General features: G+C 34.6%; 2 long non-coding RNA genes across 2 annotated transcripts; both read left to right on the forward strand.

Moving 5' to 3' along the window:
* The first annotated feature begins 2,510 nt into the window (after positions 1-2,510).
* On the forward strand, positions 2,511-13,275 carry LOC108526215 (uncharacterized). Its single transcript, XR_001884465.1, has 3 exons — positions 2,511-2,583; positions 11,695-11,729; positions 13,199-13,275. It is a non-coding gene; the product is annotated as an uncharacterized LOC108526215 (long non-coding RNA).
* Positions 13,276-15,301: 2,026 nt separating this feature from the next.
* LOC108526214 (uncharacterized) lies at positions 15,302-23,729 on the forward strand. Its single transcript, XR_001884464.1, has 3 exons — positions 15,302-15,376; positions 16,877-17,013; positions 23,642-23,729. It is a non-coding gene; the product is annotated as an uncharacterized LOC108526214 (long non-coding RNA).
* Positions 23,730-24,048: the final 319 nt, after the last annotated feature.

Here is a 24,048-nt window from a genome sequence, read left to right on the forward strand (position 1 = left end):
GCTACTAATTTTCTAGAATGATAATGGATCCAGACTACAAAGGTTCCAGCTTTATGCTCCCCGCCTCACCCCAGACTCAAGATTTTTTCTCTTTTATCCCTACATGACCATTAAAATAACAATCATTGTGTGTTAGAGCCTAAATCTAATAGGATCCTCCTTGACCCCAAGGATAGGAGCTTGGTTACTTACAACTCTGGCTGTGAGTTTCTTATTTTTATTTCCTAGCACTGACTTTTTCTTTTTAGCTTGCTTAATTTTTTTTTATTAATTATATCTTTATATTCTGTGCTTACATTGGAGGTGGAGCTGCTCAGTCATCTTTGATGTGGCACTAATGCTCCTATTTTAATTCATGACCTCTGCTAATGATATGGTAACATTTTAAAATTGTTATTTTAAAAGCTTATATGCTCTAAATTTTAGGGCCCTAGGATAAACTTCTCATTTTCCACAGACTAGTTGCAGTTCTGTTTCTTGTACATTGAGAGAACTCCCAGAGGAATTATTTTAAAAATCAACATGCAGTGCCAGAAGTGAGAGAATTCTACATGATGTGAGGGAAATGTGTTCATTAGGAACACTGGTTGAAATCTATTGTGACTTTAGATTCTATCCTACCTCAAAGACTTGAAAATATGAAAAAAGTGTAGGAAAACATTATCAAATGTCTATGTGGTAGAATTAAAGGAGTTTAACAGCTCAGTTTTAGTATCAGGGCATAAAAATGGCTTAATATCTTTTTTTATTTTTTTGAGACGGAGTCTGGCTCTGCCGCCCAGGCTGGAGTGCAGTGGCCGTATCTCAGCTCACTGCAAGCTCCGCCTCCTGGGTTCACGCCATTCTCCTGCCTCAGCCTCCCGAGTAGCTGGGACTACAGGCGCCCGCCACGTCGCCCGGCTAGTTTCTTTTTGGATTTTTTAGTAGAGACGGGTTTTCACCGTGTTAGCCAGGATAGTCTCGATCTCCTGACCTCGTGATCCGCCCGTCTCGGCCTCTCAAAGTGCTGGGATTACAGGCTTGAGCCACCGCACCCGGCCCAAAATGGCTTAATATCTAACATGAGTTTCCGGTTAGCACAAAAGTTAGGAGCATGAGCTCTGAAGGACTTTTCCTGTGTTAATTCCAGCTCCCTCATGCAGCAGTTGTGTGACTTTTGATGTGTTTTTTAACTTCTCTATATTTCAGTTTTCTCATCATGAACATCTGAATAATAATGGTGTATTAGTCTGTTCTCACACTGCTATAAAGACATACCTGAGACTAGGTAATTTACAAAGAAAATAGTTCTAACGGGCTCACGTTTCTGTGGACTCTGCAGGCTTCTGCTTCTGGGGACATCTCAGAAAACCTACAATCATGGCAGAAAGTTGAAGGAAAGCAAGCACATTTTCACATGGCTGACTGAAGAAAGAGAGAGTAATGGGGGAAACGCTACACCCTTTCAAACAACCAGATCTCGTGAGAACTGACTCATTACGATGAGAAAAGCAAGGGGGGAAGTCCTCCCGCATGAGGCAAACACCTCCCGCCCGGTCCCTCCCCTGAAACTGGGGATTACAGTCAACATGAGACTTGAGTGGGGACACAGAGCTAAACCATATTAAATGGAAGCTTCTCAAAGAGTTGTTACGTTGAATTTATATAGCTAAAGTTCTGTGAGCAATCCTTTGCACATACTAATTAACTTTCAGGTGTTAGCTATTCTTATTACAACTTCTATGGATACTGTTAACTTAGTGGTTTCCCAAATATTCCACGGAAGAATATTTTTAAAAATCAAAGAAGGGTCTGGCATAAAGTGTCCAATGTTTTAGTTTTAGTTAAAAAATAATTACTACCATCTGTTACCCAGTATATGAGAGAAATACTTTAAGATATAAAAGTCAGAGAAAACTCAAAAGTCACTGAACATGAAGAATTAAATCATTCATCACTGACTTAATTCACTAGAATATAATACTCCCTCTGCACTCCATAGCCTAAAGAACAATTGAAGAAGTTGGGGGCTAGTAAAAGCAATGCAAGGAGTATTAAGGAATTAGAAAATAAAATAGAAATATTAAGTAAAGCACTTGGAATTTAATTTTTACTTTAGCCTGGAAAGAACATGGTTGAAGATCAATATAAAGGCTATTTTAAACTATAAATCGGTATTACTATATGTTGAGTCGAGGTGGCTATTTCTTGAAAGATTCAAAGTTGATTGGAATTTAACCTTCAGAGGAACTGAACTATCCATTACCATTCACGCACACATCTATTGAACTCTGTTGGTTATAACCTCTGTGAAGATACTAGGCCAGGCTGCTGGAGCACACGCAGCAATTAAAGATTTGGATGAAATGATTGCTTCCTACTTTCATGGTGTTTGTATTTATCCATTAGGGACACTGACAAGTGCACACATTCTGGTAATAGAATGTATTGTAAAACAAGCACTCTGCAAATGAGATCACAGAAGGAAAAGAACCTTTTAACTGAAGCAGTTAGAGTAAAATGCCTCTTGACATTTCAGATCCATGAGCCCCTTTAACATTGGTAGAAAGGTATAAAAGTCAGTGCTGAATGAGTATTCAGCAGGTAAGGCATGTTTGCTAAACCATAGGAAGAATTAATTTGTTGGCAACATAGTGGGATAATAAGAAAGTATGGGAATATAAATTTGAAAAGATAGATTGGAGCCAGATTACATGTTGCATAAACTTTTAATACCTTAAACCTGGGAGGATCTTTTATTATTATTTTTGTCTAACTTCGAAAACATCATTTAAAAACTCCAAATAAAATAGCATACTGTATTTCACCTAAACAATAACAGAAAATGGACTCCCTGAAAATATCTTAATGTTTGACATTGAATATATACGTAGTCATTATAAAGATATATAATGGCTATATATATTCAATGTATATGTTCAATGTACATTAAATATATATAGACTATATATAAATATATAGTCTATATATGTATTCAATATATATTCAATTATATATTCAATGTATTCTATATGTGTTTGACATTGAATATATATTTCCATTTTATAGATATATGTATAGCCATTATATATGTGTGTGTATATATATAAAATATAAATATATGGCCAAATAAATGGCATATATATATATAATGGCAAATAATGGCTAAATAAGTAGCCATTATATATATATATACACACAATGGCAAATGACATATATATGCCATTCATATAAATATAAATGGCAAATATATATATTATATTACATTATATGTAATTATGTAAATAATGATTATATATATTCAATGCAAACATTAAGATTTATATATATAATTCTCTGTGTGTGTATATATATGTATGTATAAAATGGCCTCTATAATCTTAAGAATTGAGAACACTTTTCACCTTCCAGCAATTAGCATTGACCGAGTTAGAAAATAAAAATACTATATCTTATCTGGCAATCCTTTTGACAGTATACTTTGACTCTGTCTGTTCTGCATTTATAGCTCTGTCTGTTTTAAATTAATGCATTCGTTGGTTGAAATTTTTAAAAATAACTTTTCTTTGGTTTTATAAGATATAAGCAATTCATGACAAATTGATCTTTTGACAACTTTTGTTTTGTTTTGGGTGGAGAGTATATCAAGGATTTGCCTTATAAATACATAAATCATCTCTATTTTACATCAAAACATTTACTATTCTCTATCTTAAAATTAGTGTACTCATGTTTAAAAAGCAACAAACTATGCAAAAGCATATGCAGTGAAAATTAAGCTCTTTCCTACAGAGACAACTGTTTTTATTAGTTTGTGATCCTTGCATTGTTATTTACATATTCCATTAAATGCATGTACAGTAGTTCCCCTTTATTCATGGTTTTGTTTTCTGTGATTTCAGTTCAAGGTCCAAATATATTACAGCATTTTGAGAGAAACTGAGAAAGAACATATTCACATGACTATTTTTTACAGTATATTTTATAGTTTTCTATTTTATGATTGTTAATCTTTTACTCTACCTAATTTATAAATTAAACTTTATCATAGGTATGTAAGTACAGGAAAAAAGCACATAGGATATACAGGGGTCAGTGTTATCCAAGGTTTCAGGCATCCACTGCAGTGTCTTGGAAAGTGCCCCGGAAGATAGGGATACTGCTATATGTATATACATATACATACACACACACACACACACACGTATTTTTTTTTTTTTTTTTTTTTTTTTTTTTTTTTGAGACTGAGTCTCGCTCAGTCACCCACACTGGAGTGCTGTGGCATGATCTCGGCTCACTGCAACCTCCGCCTCCCGGGTTCAGGTGATTCTCCTGCCTCAGCCTCCTAAGTAGCTGAGATTATAGGCGTGAACCAGTGTGCCCAGCTAATTTTTGTATTTTTAGTATAGAAGAAGTTTCCCCATGTTGACCAGGCTGGTCTTGAACTCCTGTTATGAGAAGATTCGCATGCTTCAACCTCCTGAAGTGTTGGGATTACAGGCGTGAGTCACTGCACCCAGCCTTACTCTACATATCTTTACATACATAGGAGTATATTATATACATTCTTCTACACCTTGCTTTTTTATTTAAAGTATCTTGGAAATTATTCCGTATAAACGCATTAAAGTACTACATTATTATTTTAATTGCTACATCGTATTTTATTGTTTGGATGTACCTTAACTTATTTGAACAGTCACCTAATGAGAAACATACAATGGCCTCTCCCCAGTGCTTGTTTTGTGTATACAGTTGAAATAATGGCTATAAAACTTTTGCTTGCTATCTTCAGTTAATATTTTTATAACCATGTCCCCACATTACTCCACAAATCAAGGTGCCATTTCCATGTTTTACAAGTTCACAGTTTAGCTTCAGGGATAGCATGAACAGCCTAGGGAAACCGCTGTGCATTGATTGCCTACGATGTGCCATCCCACCTTCTCACCATCCAGAGGTAGCATAAGCTGGATGGAAGGCACAGCAGTGACCTGACCATGAAGATACTGCCTGCATGTCTCTCAGTAGCTTAGAGAGAACTGGTTTATTGTCTTCCATTAAGATTTAGCAAGGGCAAAACACCGGATCACACTCCCGTAGTTTGCAAGCAGCAAAGCCCAGGTTTCAGAGCACAGTCTAATTTTAAAACACATTCTAGTTGCTAATAGGATGTCTCTGATTCCAATATTAGATAGAAGGGGGAAATGTTGTAAATAACAAATACTATATATACACAAAATAAGGTTCTCTATAAAAAGGACTCCCAATACCTATAATTTGCTGTCCTTTGGCTACAGAAATAAAAACAATTTCTTTACAGACCAGATAATTGTGATTATATTTCTGTCTCTGGAAGGATTCTGCCTCTATAATTTCAATAATTGCAAACAAACAAAAAACTTGCCTATCTGCCTCTCCCCACCCTAACATTGCTCTGAAGATTTCTTATTAATATTTCAGGATGGATTATCCTTCATCTTTAAAAGAGGAAATCAATCTCCATTTATCAAATTTATAATAAATATTATAAAACAATTATAAAACAATTTCATTTTATTTAGAGAAAGAAAACAGAGAGTGTCTGAGTATATTTTTTTAAACATCAGTACTTTAAGGAGGTTTTAACGAGGCCGATAAAGTGCTCTATAAAACTTTCACTATGTAAATCTGGGCAATTAATGTGGATTTTAAAGATTTCACTATAGGAGTGTGAAGTCAGACTGCATGAAAAGAATACTTACTATTTAAATTAAGAAAATCATGATATGGCGCAAGGGACGAGGGTGTACTTTTTTCTATGCACAATTATACAATATTAAAATAGAAGAGAACATCATGTTATATTCTCTCTCATCATATGGACAAGGGAAACCAAGGCTTGGGTGATGGTTAAATACTTTTTTTTTTTTTTTTTTTTTTTTTTGAGACGGAGTCTTGCTCTGCGCCCAGGGCTGGAGTGCAGTGGCCCCGGCTCTCAGCTACTGCAAACATCGCCTCCACGGGTTGAGCGCCATTCTCCTGTCTCAGCCTCCCGAGTACTGGGACTACAGGCGCCCGCCTCGTCGCCCGCTGGTTCTTTGTATTTTTTAGTAGAGACGGGTTTCACCGTATTTAGCGCAGGATGGTCTCGAATCTCCTGACCTTCGTGATCCGCCCGTTCGGCCTCCCAAAGTGCTGGATTACAGGCTTGAGCCCACCGCGCCCGGCCGTTTGTTTGTTTTTTGAGACAGAGTCTTGCTCTGTCGCCCAGGCTGGAGTGCAGTGGCGCAATATTGGCTCACTGCAAGCTCTACCTCCCAGGTTCACTCCATTTTCCTGCCTCAGCCTCCCAGGTCGCTGGGACTACAGGCACCTGCCACCACACCTGGCAATTGTTTTTGTTAGAGATGGGTTTTCACCGTGTTAGCCAGGATGGTCTCGATCTCCTGACCTCGTGATCCACCCGGCTCAGCCTCCCAAACTGCTGGGATTACAGGCATGAGCCATCGCGCCTGGCCCATGGTAAATATTTTTTTTTTTAACATAGCTAACTAGTTAGCATCAAGGCTAGTATTCAGGGCTTCTGTTGCCTTTACATGAAAAGTTTTATGCAAGAGCACTTCATAAATTGCAGAAATTATTTTTTAAGCTTCTGTTTCCTGTATTCCTGTAACCCCTAAGATTTAGGTAAGTTTTTCTTAGTCAACACAGTTAAAGCTGACCTGTATGCAGTTGAACAGATCACAACACTGATTTGAAATTATCATTTTGAATGTTGAAATAACTGGACCATGAACTGGTTGGTGATATTTTAGCCAATATAATGACCAAATCAGCTATCAATCATTATGGCAGTTAAGAAAACTAGGCATGATGAGGAATATCACATGATTATAGTGCAATTTTGAACAGGGATGAAATAGATATAATGTGGGACTGCCATGCCATAAAGGATTTGAAATAAGATTTATACATATACATATCATTTTCTCATAGTGTTTAAATAGAGACTTGCTAACAAGCTGACGGTACAGGACTTGTTCACTGTTCCTTAAATTAGAGGAGGCTGTGAAAGAGTTATTTTTAACATCTATGGTAAAATGAGAACACTAAACTTCAGAAAATCTGGATATAAATCTGGATTCTGCCATTTATAGGTCTTTTGACCTTGAAAAAGTCATTAAAGGCAGCTGTAATGTTCTCTTTTTAAAAAATGGTGATAGTGCATTGAATTTTTGAAAGGATTAAACAAAATGTATATGTATACATATAAACAAGTATGTACACTATGAGAACCTTATATGTGTATATATACATATATACGTATAATGTATATATGTACATATATGTACATATATACATATGATGTATATGTGTATATATGTATATATCAAAGCATAGGCCCAGACCTCTGAGGAGCCCTGACATATTTTTAAGGAGTCCTTGAGGTCCAAAATCACTTTTATATCAATACTTTTATTATTTACTTTTTTTCATTGGGTTGAAATTTGCTTGCAGTGCTAGAACCTTAGTAGTCTTGACCTTTTAGCATGAATCAACAGCACCAAACTTTGCTAGAAATCATTGTATTCTTCATTTTGGGCAAAGATGATACACTTCCACTTAAACAAAAATAATAATAATGTTATTGCTCTTTGAAGAAGCAACTACTTTAATTAAATGTTTTCTCTTAGTTATGTATGTTTTTAATACTTTATGTGACAAAATGGGAAGTGCCCATAAAGAACTTGTGCTACACACTGAAGTACTAACTGTGATGGCTACTTTGAGGTAAAGGAGTTGTGTAATTCAGTTTGAGCTGAAATAGCCCCTTTTATACAAATATCTACTTGAATATCTACAACAAGTGAAACAACTCACAGTGTTTGTTGTCAATGATAAGATTTTAACATTCAAGGAGAATTAGAATTTTGGAGAATTTATACCTGCCACCATGAGCATGACAGATTGCCAATACTTAATGATATTTCTGATAAGATCCTAGAAGTTATATTAATACATGTGATTATTGTTTGATACTAGAGAATGAAATGTATCAAAATTTGCATAACTCAGTGAACCAATATTTAATAGAAGACCAATTCATGATGCTACAAAATTATACATGGGTCAAAGATCCATTAAAAATGCAAGATAGATGATAGATTTTAACCTAAGAGTGGAGTATTCATTGATACGGTTTCTCATTGCCTGTTGCAACTAACTTTTAAGAAATGACTACTTGTTGATGTTTGATGTAATCTACAATTAACTGAAAAGTTTGCTAAAATGTCCTTCATTTTTTTCAATTATATATTTGTGGAAATGTGTATTTTCTTCATAACCACAACCCAAATAACATTTTGCAAGACTAAATGTAACAACAGATATTAAAATTCAGCATCTTGTATTAAGCCATGTTAAAAAGATTTGCTAAAGTATAATACAGTGACATTTTCCTTGCTTTTCTATTTTGAAAAATATCATTGTTTTAGTATAGTATACTGTTTATGTTAACATTTAATGTGTTTATAGTTGTTATTTTAAATTAATGGAGGAATAATTTTAAAATATAATTTCTGTTTTATTTTATAATATGATAGATGTTATTAACTATAATCTGCATAAACAAAAGCTGTTATAATCTCAGTGATTTTTAATAGTGTAAAGTTGTCTGTTCTAAGCTGTCATTGCTAAGGATAGTTGAACCACCACACGGTTACCAAATGGAAATAGAATAGAAAGTTTATGATTTATTTAGGTAGCATTTTGAATTGTTATTTGAATTCCCAAAGACCTTCCATACGTGCATAAGAATGAACAAAATGTCTAACTGTAAGATTGTGTATATCTTCCTTAGTAGATTTTCATATTGTTTACTACTTTAACAGTTTGCTTACCTTCTCTGTCTAGCTCACCTTTATAGTCATAAAGCTTCTATAAAAGTGCATGACACAAAACAGAGGCTCCACGCATCTGTGTTGCATTGTTAGTATATATATATGAGTTATCATACTATATATATAAAATAGCTTATATGATGGAGTAGGGAAGATGACATGAATGAATATATATACTGTTACATGATAGGAAGATTGCTGTACATTAAAATGGGAGAAATAGTTTTATTTTATAGCTACTTCATCAGTAAAGCTTCATGAAAGAGGTCAGATTTCTAAAGTAAAGGGCACTTTTCAGCATTAATAGCAATGAAAAGAACAGGTTAGGGGACAGTATAAAATATTCAAAATGATAAATAGTTTAGTGAAGGAGGAAGAAGGTAAATTCATTTTGAAAGAGAACTAAGGAGTGAAGAACACAGTCATTGATTGAAGATGTGAAACTGACTCAGCTGAGATGTGATTACCTATATGAACAAACGGAGAATGAGTAGTACCTTCAGAGGAAACTGTGAAGTTCTTTGGGTGATATTTTAAAATTTAGGGCAGGAAGCCCTTCCCACATTACAGCTGACTAACCTAGCCCACTGTCTTGGAAGATTAATCAAAATTAGAAAATTAGAAAAAAATGTTTTTCTGAGAGGCTGTCCATTTCAAGTTGGGTCCTGAAATTGGGACTTGCCTACTAATGTCAGAATGTCCAATAGGTGAGACAGTAGTCAATCAGTGAATATTTTATTGAAAAAAAAATTGAAGTGGATGTAGGTAAGTCCTTGTAGAGAGAAAAGAGGGAGGGATGTCTGATTTATGTCTCAGGTGTCTGGGAAAGAATGTAGTCTAGTTTGATGAAGATAGTAGTTGAAATAAAAATAAGAATTTTTACTGTTTTCATACAGCTACCTAGATGAGGATCATTATACTTAACAATTTTCAGTATATTTAGAAATAAGACTATTATAAAAAAGATTTGAATGATTATTTAAAATTATTTTACAGTAACAAATGGTAACACAAAGTAGATATGACATATGAAATCCTGCTCCAATTAATTTTTAAGTAATTAGTATTTAAAAGGAACTCTTAAGACAAAGAATTAAATACACATTAATTTAATTATTTCATGTCATTGTAATCGTCATAGAATTTTTCTTCATGATTGAAGTACAATATTCCATATGATCTCAAAATTACTGAAATATTAGTAAGTCTTTCTATTTATTCCTGGAATGGCCTCTTCTATGAATTATAAAAGGATCAGACTAAGTATTTAAACATAAAATTTAGCCTGTGTTTTATTTAATTATAGAGACTGTCAGGTGATACCAAAAGTGAGAATAATTTTTATTTGATCCTATGCTTTGGGGATTTTTTCTATCTTCTACTTTGATTTCTTCATGTCTTGGGGTCTGTGTGTGTGTGTGTGTGTGTGTGTGTGTGTGTGTGTGTGTGTATATATATATATCATCCATTTTTACCATCAAACACATTTGGTCATGTATATGTACACAAATACATATACCATATAAGTACACACACATTTTCTATTCTTAATTGAAAGAATTTGTAGTGATGAACTGTTAATAGTTCTCTAAGTAGCAATGATGTATATACAATTTAAAATCTGAGAGGAAAGCAATTATATCTGTATCTATCTATCCACATATAGATATAAATATCTTTATATGGCCTCTAGAATTAATACTCCAGTAGCATGTCATTTTGTCTCTTCAACTAGAGCACCTACTACTGGCTTTCCTTTCTTCTACTTGAGATTGACATCATATAAATATCTATATGTATATAGATATGTATCTATCTATATCTGTCTACATATCTTCCTATAGTTGAGAATAAACTACCCTATTTTGTATATCTATCCTGTTTATACATAAATATTTTATATATTTATATAGTTCATATATAACTACTTAAATAAATATGTTTATTTTTATAATTTTATATATTCAAAGATATATGCATGTATATTCTTATAGGTCTAGAAATTTCCCCTTCATTATTTGGGTAGAAGAAAATGAAGAAAATGTAATCAAAACAGTGCTGTTGATTATTTCCTTCTTAGTAAAAGTGAAAATATTAAACTGACTTTAACGGTCAAGTGATGAATGTGTTCTAAATGTTGTGGCCTAAGTCTTACAATTCTGAGTGCTTTATAAATACGGCAAAGCCCTCAGCTACCCTACTAAAAAGACCAACAAAACACATTAATGTTAAATTCAGCAAGGCTCAAGTTCTCGGTTTAACACACATGGGGCTCCACTTCTCTAATCTATACAGGACAAGGATTTACTGGCCCTGGAATGCCCCGCCCTGTTTTCTGGGTGTTGTTCCTCTGGCTAACAACCTTACTAGTTAGTATAACAGTGGCTACATAAGGTATGGTGGGAAAAATGTAATGGTAATGTGCATTTTGACCAGTTAGTAAAAAATCCTCTAATAGAAACAGAAAGACAACACAGAGAAATTGCCCTGAACTTATGTCATCGTGCTATTTTCCTATGCAAGGGGCACAAATAGGCTTGCTCCCTTCTCAAACCTGGATGAGACACTTCAATTTTAAGTGGGCATTTTAGTTTGTTTTTGGTTTTGGTTTTGATTTTCTGGTTTAAAATATGTACCCAGTTGTATTCCTACACAGAAGGAAGAGATAATAGCCAATAAATATGAACCATATCTACAAAACACTGATAAGAAATTGTACATGCTTTTCTGTGCGGATGCTAAAACAGTATCATTAATATTATTTTGGATAGAATTTTCACTCCTGCTATTTAGAAAGCAAATGAGCTAATGCTATAATTTCTCTTCTTGATAGAGGTTCATCAGTGTGTTGACTCCCAAAACTGCTTGGTAAGTACATGCACAAACGTAATCAACCAAATCATTAGCATTTATTAAAGAAGACAGTTTCAAATTGATGGGCAGTGCTGAAGAAACGTATAAATGTAAATCTTTTCCTTTCTAAATTTTATTTGAATGACAACCAAAATATATTCTTTGAATATGACCAAATGTATTCTTACTTTTTTAAAATAAAATGATCAATACCATCTATTAGAAAACAATATTGTTTTGAAGCCTAATCAATTGAATTTCAGATTTATATGAAACAGCAAATATAGGTTAAAAATGATGCAGTCATGTCTTTGTTTCACATGTATAAACAACATTGTTTCAAACTAATATGTCAGTCTCTAATCTTTGTTTGCATTGTGTTTTCAAGTTGATGGTTACACTTCGTCGTCAGATGTTATCATTAGGACCCTAGAAAAAGAGTTCCATGTAAATATTGTTTCTAATTCTGATAGTAATCAGAGATTACTTTTATTATTAGATCAAGGCAACTTGATGCTAGTTATCATGCTTCCACCTTTTTCACATAAAAGAGTAGATATAAAAGTACAATATTGCCAGGTAGTGGCAATACTCTTGTTTTTCAGTACAGGGGTACTTAGTACCAAACTATCTAATAGTTTATTTTCTTTAAAAGTTCGATTGTGGAATACATGCATATAGTTTCCCAAAAGTCATAATTTACATTTTCTTCTCAGATTTAAAACCCTGTTACTAAGAAAAATAGCTAAAACCCTACTTTAAAATGTGCTGCATTGTGATTTATTAATATCATACCAGTGTACACTATGGAAAGATTATTATACATATTTTTACAAGTTTATGGGAGCTTATAAAGTATGACTCCTCATTCTACATATTTGCTGGTATGTTTTTCAAAAAAAACTCTAGCATCTTTCATGAAACATTCTCCATTTTTTTTCCATATACAATTAAACTTTACCTCAACCTAGAGTAAGAGTTACTTGTCAGTTGCTTATAGTAGTTACTACAAGTTCATAGTTCCTTGCAATATACCATAAGAAAATGTCTTTATGATAAATTCAGTCTACATGTTATCATTTACTCTATTTACATTTTAAAAAATAGAATAAAAAGAAAAATCACGATTAAATGTCCATTGTAAGTTTGTTAGTTCTAATATGTTTTATTGCTCCCCACTAGCGAAAGGTTCTAGAGAGAAAAAGGGATGGCAAGAAGTGAGAGTTTGTTAATAGGTCATAGATTTAGGCTCTGTTTACAGAAATCTGAAACACTGGGGTAATGCATGAAAAATTAAGTTATGCACAAATGTTTCCGATTACTCACTTGTTTGGCATCACATAGGGTGGACCAAGCATGAAAATTAAAGTCTACATTTTTCACCCCATTGTTGGCTGTGTTGTAGAAATGACCTTATAGGTCATATTGCTGAATTTAAAAGTTTGCTTGCAGTAAGTGTAACTATTCCTACTTTACCATTTCAGAATCAAGCAAGACTCAGGATTAAGTCAGTCAATCCATGGAGGCTTAATAGAATGAGGCATTTGAAATATTTCAAGAATGGGCATGAGCAGATCAGTGAGGATGACTCAGAATGGTGTAACTGAATTATTTTGTGAGTAAAGAGCTACCTTGGTCCTCCTCCAACCTTTAGAAGCTTTAAAAAATGAGTGTGAACTTTCATGAGGTTAATGCATTTTGAACATACCAGAAAGATCAAACCTTAGCCCACACATGAGAATTAGTTTTCTTACAGCTTCAACTACTTAAAGACACCTCTTGTGATATATGGACTCTAGAATTAATGCTCCAGTCCCATGTCATTTTGTACCTTCAACTAGAACACCTACTACTGGCTTTGCCCGTCTTCTGCTTGAAACTGACATCATATAATGAAAGATGAAGGAGCCAATACGCTTCTTAAGAAGCAAGTAGTCATGAGACTTCACCTGCCATCACAGATAGAGAGAGAAAAAAAGGGGAGGGGGTAGTTAGCAATTTCAAGAGCCACAATTTACCATGGAAGCCTCTACTTAATATTCCGCTTGATCTGCCAAGTTTATAGCCTGGCAAATCTGAATACAAATGTCGATGCAAATGAGGATTCATTATTCTTACAAGGTCTTTGTGTTGAAGCTTAATGTAACTTGGTTCCTATGGTTGCTCAGGGAACGTAGATTGCAAGACAGAAAAAATGATGAAAAGAACAAAAATGGAAAGGAAAATAATAGAAATAGAAGGAAATGCTTAAAATGCACTTTAGCTTGAAATATGAGGATGCGTAGGAACAAAGCATTGTCATTACAATCTCTGCTTATTGCCAGTCCTGATATTTACTTCTCATCAGCAACAGAGGAGTTAACCACTCAAGAACATTCTACACAGACAGAAAACATAACAAGTCTCCTTTTACTGATTGTAACACATTGTTCCCATTATAAAACCAATTCTTCAAATTGTCAAATTTTTTACCATTCTTTTATAATTACAGAGCTCATGGGCTGGTGGGACCTACACATTCCGATCTCTAAGAAGACTGCAAATGCATTAAAAAACCCCACCCAACAATTCCCTTTCTTTCATATGGATTTATTGCAAATAATTCAGAATCAACATGTTAAGAAAGCTAAAATTAATAAACTACACATTGAAAAATCACAACACTTTAGCATCATTCATTTATTGTTTACCATAACCCATTGCACACAAAGGTTGCAAAACCTCCAAGTTAGAGGAAATCCTGAGAGCCTGCAAAATTATGATTATATCTCATATACCACAGTATCTTGTTCCGATGAATCTTTTGCATGGTTAGCTGTTGTTTACATATAAATACCTTCTCCGGAAATAAAAAAAATGTACTGAAGGTAACAGGAGCTGCAAAGCTTAGCAGATCCGATGATCCCAAGATCATGCAGTAAGGCTTGCTTCTTCATCCATAAATAAAGCACATTTGCATCCATTCAGTCAAATTAGCTCCATTAAAAAGGTGGTTATAATTAGCTCCTTTTTCTGGTTCACGGGTAAAATTCTTGCATGCCTGCTGTTTTGATTAAATCCACCATTGTCTTCCAATAGCTAGTGCTAATTCTTCCAAGGAAATCTTCAGTTGAGGTGTTATTTTATTCTGCACTTCCGTTAGTTGTCTAATTTACGCCAAGTCCCTGCAGTGTTTCCTTAAGCCATCCTCTTTGTCTTGCCTTTGAAATTTACCAAATCTTACAAGAAATCAATACTTAATTGATTATTCACTTTTCTGCAGCTTCAAACAGCAAGCACGCATAAGATCCTGGAGTAGTCCCCCGATTTCCAATGCAGGAGGTTGCTTGGTGGCAGAGCTCTGCAAGTGTCCAACAGCAGGCATTCCATGGAGCCGTGCACTGGCGTGGAGTGCCAGCCAGCGTCTGATAAAGAAAACGAAGATACGCTAACGAAGCAGGAAAACTTCCTGGATGAGGCAGATCCATCTCAAGGCTTTCGATAAAAGGCTGAAGCAGGAGCAATTGGATACCAGAACATTATAAATTTTTTTTTTTTTTTTTTTTTTTTTTTTTTTTTTTGCATTATTCCTTTTGCTTTTTGCTTACCATTTTCTTCCCATGGCACTGAAGTGGAATATCCCAAGTGCCACCGAACTCAGAGAATTCCACGCTGGAATGGGGGTGAGACTGGTGTTGTATCTCTGGCATAGGATAAGGATGGCAGGCACGTAACATTACGAAATGTAGGACAAATTCAAGCGAAAGAGAGGGAGAGGGAGAGAGCGGGGGAGAGAGAGAGCTAGAGACAGATGGCGGATCTGGCTAAGAGCCAAAGCCAGTGAAATGAATTACATTGCTGAATAACTGTACACCATTGATTCTGCCACTTGTTGCTGCATGGTTAAAAAAAAAAGGAATTTTTAAAAAGCCCCAGTGTATGCTGGAATCCCCTTATTTGTCATGTGTGCAGCAGACAACTTTCACACATAACTCCATCCTGACAATCATGTGCTGTGGGTATCTTGCATAGGTGTGTAGATGCGCGTGATGTAGTTGTGTGCATGTAGGTGTGCCCAAGAAAGCAAATGTGAGCATGTGTGCATAAGTATGTGGGAGAAAGGAAAAACAATCCCTGCAATCCAGCCATTTTTGTTTAATGAAGAATGGAGGACTGGCATTCAGAGATGTGGTTATGTGCTGCATATTAATGTGTGCTTACCAGACATTCTCCCCCACTTTAAAAATGAGTGGCACAGGAGTGAAGCCCTCTATAGATCAACCACGTGGGAGAAGCAACTCATGAGGTAGCATGTCATCTCTAAACCTACAAATGTGGCACAAGGAATTCCGCAGAAGAACAAGTTGCTCTCTGACAAGAAGAAAAGCTGGTCCCAGGAATACGATGTTTGGGTGTTTTCGAAAAGACAGCCAGTCTCAGCAGACTGTTCAATAAATGCTTCATACCCAGGATGAAGGGAGACATTATGGGATGCCCAGGGGGCTTTGGAAATCAAATACAATGTTTGAGTAGCACAATTTGAGGTACATTATAAAAAAGCAATTTGAATTGCCAATGAGGCGACATATCTGCATGCTAATTAGACCTGTGTCAAGCTTAGTCTGCAGGCTTCTGTTGATGGCGAGGAATGTGCATGTAGCTCTGCTGAGGGATTGTTTCTGCATAAATTATCAGCTTTGTCCTACTGATCATTTTCCCAAACAAACATGAAATGCAAGATCAAAAAGCGATTCTAAAATTAAAATTATTGATTGACAAAGCCTAGATTTCAGAATCTAATTAGAGGAGGCACAAACAAAAGCTGATATTATTACTGACTATGCCTGAGCTAGCAGCCAGATTGTGCAGGGTTTGTAATTTATCTTTGTTTATGCAGCCAGGATATTAAAAATGTAATTAAAATGGTAAAATGATCTGATCAGAAATAGCCACCTAGTGGCAAGTATATTATTTTAAATGGATTGTAAAGGGTTTTGTTTTGGAAAAAAAAAAGGTTTTTTTTTTTTTTTTTTTTTTTTTTTCATGACAAACCTAACATCTCATTGAGAGTGTGCTGAGCAATTTATCTTTGACTAATAAGTTGTCTTTTGTGTTTTTTTCATAGATAAGCAACATCATTTATAACCCTCATTTGTGCACTAATAAACATTCTGTTATTACAGGTGGCATCCTGTTATTACAGAAATATCTTTCATAAATTATGATTTTTTTCAACAAATGGAAGTAATGCAACACCTATTTGGTATACTCATCATATTCGTTAAATATAACAATTGTATATAATTGATAACATCAGCAGGTAAGGTCACTCTCCCTTCTTTTGCACTTTCTGATTTGAAATGGATCTGGATATCTCTGGAATTTGGCATTGATGTTAATCTAGAGCTGTAAACCTAAGATTGCAAAGCAAACACACTTGCCTACTAAGAAGCTTCAACTCACTACTACAGAACAGATTTAGTTACTTAGAAGCAAGAAATAAGGTGATTCAAGTGATTTATAGGCTGTATCATCTCTCATTTAGCAACATTTTGGAAGTGCCAATGAATTATTTTAGGAACAAATTGTCTAATATAAAATTTATTAACCAAAATGCATTGGCTGTCATCAAATTGTACATTTTGCAGCCAACCGCTAGATCCAGTCTTGTGATTCTCTAATAAAGCACCTAAAAATGCATGATAAATACTTTTAAGAAAAATGAGAGCCCAGGCTTGTGAGGTCTACATATGAAATCTAGAAACACATTTATTTTCCTTTTCCTTTTTATTCTTTTTTTTGATGAAATCACTATGGACCTGCTCAATTCCCTTTTAAGAAATTCACAATTTAGGGTCCTGTCAGCAGCTCTAGGGTCTTTTGTTAGGTGCACTTAAAATGCCAGATTAAATATTAATATGTGGTTAGATTTGTGCTATTTTGTAAGATCTGAAATCCTATTAGTAAATCATGATCTGGTGACTGATGCAAGAAATTTCAAGGCGCCAACAGTGCAGATTGCTTTATGCCCATTAATCTGATGGATCACTAATTTTTAGTAAATTGGGCCTTTGGAATCAGAGCTGTGAGCAGGTACATGTTTTTCATCAACAGAGAACACAGTCCACATAATATAGCTTTTTTTTTTTTTTTTTTTTTTTTCAATACGTGCACCATAACAGGCAGATTTGTTTTGCATAATCAATAGCAATGCTTGCATGAGCAATGCTGTGTTTCAAAATATACTTTCAGTTGTATTGCAAAGTGCCCAAAGAGAAATAATTGTAGATTTCATAGGCTTCCAGAAATGTTTTAAAGGGAAATGAAAAAGGGCAGAGGCTGATGTGGGGGCAGAATATATCAATCCCATTTGCACTCTTTATAAATCAGAAACTATGAACTAACAATGGCATTCTGGAGAGATTCAATGGTACCTCTGAATCTGTGGTGAACTAACAGATAGAACCACACACATAAGATCAGTTAAAAGACTGTGAAAAAGAAAATAGGAAATAATGAAGAATTGCTTGAAAGCAACTTCCCTATTATTTCTGAAAATATGACCACATAACACACTATTGCCTTTGAGATGTGAGAGACCTTTTAACATATGGCTTGTCTCTGAGCTGTGATTGAAATTACTATTTGATCCTTTGATAACACAAGTGGGAAAACATCTTTATTGGCGATATTTGTTTCACACAGATGGGCCTTGACTTCTAAATCCTTGTAATGTGAATTAACATATTTCATTATAGTATTTACCAATTATAAAGCATTTTCCTCCTGGTGGATACCATCCAAACTTATGCTGGGTTCTGCCTTGCCATCTGTCCTCTCTTTCATTTTTACAGACCATCCTACAGTACAGATATCATGACTTTAAAGGGATAACCATGAAGGACTAATGACTTGTTTCTTCCTCTCTGCTTTATTATCATTGTTATTGCTATTGCCTTAGCAATAGGTAGAGTTGCAATGTTCAAACAAACATGTAGGCAATATATGCCTTTAGTCACATTCTAATTCAGTGCCTTCACTGAATTTTCACATCTAGTAATATGAAACTCATTATTATAAGTTATTTCAAATTATTGAAATCAATTTTTAATCTATAAAAATGAGTTTTCTATATCATAATGGATACATCCTATATAAGATTCATTCACACACACACATACACGCAATATTTTATTGTTTCAATGACCCTAAAACTCAAAGTTATGACAATCACACACTCAAAGCATTACATAGTTATATAGTTCTGCTTACTTAACTTAGATAGGGCCAGTTGGAAAGAGGCATTATTTTCTGGATCGACAGTCAAAAACTTCTTTTGTGTGTTCTTCTGTTTCACTTCTGGTTGTGGTTCGATGATTCCTCCCCATTCTGTCTTACACATAAAGAGGGTGCATGAAGTTCTTTTGTTATTTTTCTCTATCACTAGGATTATTTTCACTACACCATGAAAAATGATGTCTTGATTTACACTCCTCCTCATGCCCTCAAAATTTCATTGATCAGCCAAAATTAATAGTATTTTACCACTATAACAGCTTACATATAAAATAAGTTCAAAACAAAAGTTCAGAATTCTCAACACCAAATTATGTTAGGTCCTCCTGTTTAACATCCCAACACAAGTATGTGCTTTGCCTTAGTAATGTTGACTAGACTTGCTAATTTAATTGTTTTTAATAACTTTTGTTTTTTTTAAATCAAACATGAGGACAAGAATATTGTCCAAGCATGGTTCCTGTTATGTAGCAATTAGTTACTCATTAACTGTTTGTGATCCCATGTTTGAACAAACAGTTATAAGAACATAAGACATAAGTTAATTTTGGAGAAGAAAGTTATATATGCTTCAGAGGACCAGTACGTAGTGCTACAGCATAAATTTCTCTCTAAGTGATGTACACTTTCATTTGCTGCTCTCACAGGCATATATTTTTAACATGATGCTTTAGTGGAGGAAAGCTTGGTAAGTTAATGACAAGATAAATAGTCGGCAAGATATTTCTCTTGGAAGTATTCAATGAATTTGCAAGTACTCAATGAAATTGCCTAATTGTATATCTATCAGCAAGCAGATAAGTGGTTGGATCAGGAATTCTTTAAGGGCTCATTTACCACTAAAATTCTGTGTTCTATGTATCCGGATAGCTGGCCTGAGGGCATATTAGGGCACAGACTACACTGCAATCAAAAGACATCCAAAAATACAATATTTCAAGCATTCAGAATATTATTCCTTATGCAATAATCCAGGTGTAAGAAAGCAATTCAGGCAAGTAGGTAGCTATCCTCCATAAGCTCATAGAGGCTCCCTGTTTCCTTCTATATTGTTGTTTTAACCCAGTTGTGCCCAACCCTCTTGGCACCAGGGACTGGTTTCATGGAAGACAATTTTTCCATGGACAGGGTGGTGGAGGTGGGATGGGCATGGTTTGAGGATGAAACTGTTCCATCCTGTATCATCAGGCATTAGGTAGATCCCTCACATGCGCAATTCACAGTAGGGTTGGTGCTCCTATGAGAATCTAATGACAGGAGGTGATGTTGCCTTGCTGTCTGCTCCCCTCCTGCTGTATGGTCCAGTTCCTAACAGACCACAGACAGGCACTGATTCACAGCCCAGGGATTGGGAAACTCTGCTTAACCTTTTCAGTTTAAACTAGATCTGGATCCCAAGTGGTGGGAAGGTATGAAAACAGGAAGAAAAGAAGCCCAACCAATTTAATCTCATTGCCATACCTATTTTAAAGGATGCTTCAAAATCTAGTCTTTAGATGAGAGATCATGTGCAACTAGTAGGAAAAACAGAAGAATGGCAATCTGGGAGAAATTAGCAATACGTATTTCAAGGACTTCTCTCAAAGTGCTTTCCCTTCTGACTAGGAATCCCACTCAGTTCCCCTTACAGCTATTGAAATTCTGGCTTTTTTTGGTCTTGGGATTGCAAATTTCTCTGTGTTAATTTTCTCTTTGGCAAAATGAAAAGTTTGAGCTTTTATTGCAAAATATTATTCTGCTTCTAAAATTTCATGATTCTTGTTTTCAAGATAAATGGACAATTTGTTCATTGTGTTTGCACATGCATAAAATCTCCCCAATTTAAAATACATTATTGAGCAATGTCCAATAAAACACAAATTTATTCTTAAAATTGACCAAAATGTTAAAGTTTATCAATAATTCTCAATCTTCTCTGTGACCTTCAAGAAGTCTGAATCTTCATTTTTTAGTATCAGGTTATTTTAGGACATATTTTCAGTTATGAACCAATCATGACCAGAATAGCTGTCCCTAATTTCTCTTTAAGTCAAGAGCCAAAAAGACAGTAGCAACCCTCTTGTGGTGTCATGAGGTAAAAAGGGATAATGAGTGGAGTATAAAACTCATTTGATAAATATTTGAGTACCCTCTTTATATGAACTAATGTACAAATTATAGTGAATTATTCAATAAAATATAAAACATACTCCTTTTCCTTAATAAGGTCATAGTCCCATGGGTTTATAAGAAATAGATAACAATTAACACATGGAAGCTTGCCATATTTGTTATAAGAATAAAATGAAACATATTCTAGAATATTTTAACAGAAAAATTATCTGCAGACATTGTCAATAACAGTAAGCAGAGTAGAGGTTAGATCTGGTATTAGATTCACCTTCTTGGGGGAAGCCCATTCCTCTTATTGAAAACAAATTTCAATTTGTGAACAAATACACTTTGATGTTCAAAATTTATGGTAACTTCTTGTCATGATGCATATGAAAAGAAAGAAATTTGCAAAGGGAGATAACAGGAATGCCCATTGTTTTTTAGGGAGTTCATTCTAGCAGTGCATTTTTTTCTTAGGAATTGTACAACTCTAACTCACTGCCTTAGAGACAGAATCAAAGTTCTAATCTCTGGAAAGGAGATTGGCAAGACTTAGGTAAGAGTTCTAGTCTTAGTAAGGACTGAAATATTAAATAAGCTAATAGCAGAATTCCAGAATGAGGAGCAAAACAAATGGGATTAGGGTTCAGAAAAGAACGTTAGTGTTGGAAAAAATTGTGGTGTATTAGACAAAAGAGTTTGGGATTTTGTTCATTAAGTAATGCAGAATTATTGCAATGTTCTGTTTTCATTTTAGCTGGAGTAGGGTATTTTCAAAACTTCTTTTCAGTAAGAAAAATTCATTAAAGGTGGTTTGGAAAGGGGTGAGATTTTGTAGGAAAATTTACTAGTTTTATACACTGTCTATGGAACAATTACAGTATGCTATACATCGTGTTTTGCATCAGGGATTCAGGGGAAAACTAAGCCTGTAATTTCATGCTTAAAAGGCTCAGAGAAAATGCACCGTTGGTGTGAACCATAGTGTTATCAGTGAAGAAAACACAAAACAAAATGTACAGAGGCAGAAACTTCAAGACTCCATGTCTAATTGGCAAGTGAGAAGTTTTGACAAAAACTGAGATGTTGAGCTTGAATGACTGAGATATAAGTGACATAAACAAAAATAGAAAATGTGATGATCAGGAGGCATACTGAATTTAATCTATTGGTGATGAAATTGTTTAGGGAATTTTTAACAGACATTTGAACATCAAGATCTAGAATTTGGGAAAGAGTACTGTAGAGAAAACAGTAAGATAACTAAGCATCATCTAGAAAGGCAGAAAATAAAACTATGTGTATGCATCAGGTGGCAGAGAAGAAGCACTTAAAAACAGAGAAGGTAAAGGAGGAGAGTATAAGCATTCATTCGTTTATTCATTCAACAAATAACTATTTAATTTTAAGAAAGTGAGAAAATTACATGCAAATAGCTGCCAAGTAGACTAATGTATCCTGCTAATGAATCATACTAAGACAGTGTATCCTACTAAGAAATAATTGGTGACTTTTAAAGTAAGCATTCCTGACAAATGAAGGCATACAAGCTAATTTGCAGAGAGATAAAAAGAAGGAACAATGAAGAAAATGAAGGCAACAAGGTAGTAGATTTTTCTACATATTGTGTGAAAAGTCTTAAGAAACTTTCATTTCACAGATCGAAATCAAAGTCATCATAGCTAAAGAAAAATGGAAGGATAACTTAGGTGGGTCAACAAGGATAGTTTAGTATTTCAGTTCCAGGGAGAATTCTTTCTTATATGTGAGACACGTACCCTGATTTTTAAACACTAGTTTTGTAAAGGCTGTCTTCTTAATTTTGTAGGTTACCTTCCTTTTCAGAGCAGAGCAACACTATAAGATCCCTGACAGTTTTAAGGATGCTAATGAGTCAAGTAGATGCTTGTATCTTGAGGATAGGCATCTGGCCAATGGTCATGAAGTTGCAGGGCTTATTCTGTCCTTGGATCCCAGTGAAAAGTGAAATATCCCTAATTGATCTTTGGGATACTAAAATTCAAGCTTCAGCAGTACGGAAAAGTATTAAAGAGTTTTATTAGGTTACAACTAGTTTTATCCAATCTAAAAAGTTACCTTGTCCCTAAGTAAAGAAGATTACTTATGTAATTATCTGCACATATGTCCCCATCAACCACTATATATAATCATTTCATGGCATTCAAATTCAGCACAAAAACATCAAGACCTAAGTACAAATATTATTACTGTAATGGGTTTTCATTTCTAGAGGTTGTCAGGGGAAGGGATTAATTTTGCTTTCTTTATTGTACACACAGCACAGCACACAGAGTCATGTTACAATGTCTCTATCTTGAAAATTGCATTTTGATGTAATGAGAAAGGCACTTTTAAAAACAATTTTATAATTTTAGATACATTTACTGCATTTCACTCCACTCTTCTTTGCTAACAGATTTTGAGGCCTTTCATTTGGATGAAATGGATTTTTGTCAATTTTAGAAAGAAAATGTTTCAAATGTTTTCCTAAAATTCTTTTTTCATCCTTTCTTTGATGATTTTGATTGCTCATCTAGGTCAATCTACAAATATTCTGTATCATGGCATTTCTGAGAAGCAATTTTTAATTTAACAACATCGAGAATCTGGTGTGAGAGAGACCTGACTTACTGATCTGAGATGCAGTTTTTCATTGTCATGGAATTCTTAAATTTCAGGTAATAGATAACGTTTAGCAGAGTCTTCAATCAGGTTTTTCCCATGGAGACATTATGGGCATTATTTTTTAGGCATTATATAATTAGAATGCCATATTAATCTTGTGACTCCAGGAAATGTCTATTTGACATATGTGAACAACAGTACTTATTCAGTGAAGCATTAAGTTTTGAAGAGGTCTGTCTTAAAGAGATTGTCTATCTTTACAAAGGAAAGGTAGTCTTGGTAAAGCTGCTGGTCTTTATGAAATGACACAATATAGCAC

The sequence above is a fragment of the Rhinopithecus bieti genome, unplaced genomic scaffold, assembly GCF_001698545.2.
Source record: "Rhinopithecus bieti isolate Rb0 unplaced genomic scaffold, ASM169854v2 scaffold_2735, whole genome shotgun sequence".
NCBI lineage: Eukaryota > Metazoa > Chordata > Mammalia > Primates > Cercopithecidae > Rhinopithecus > Rhinopithecus bieti.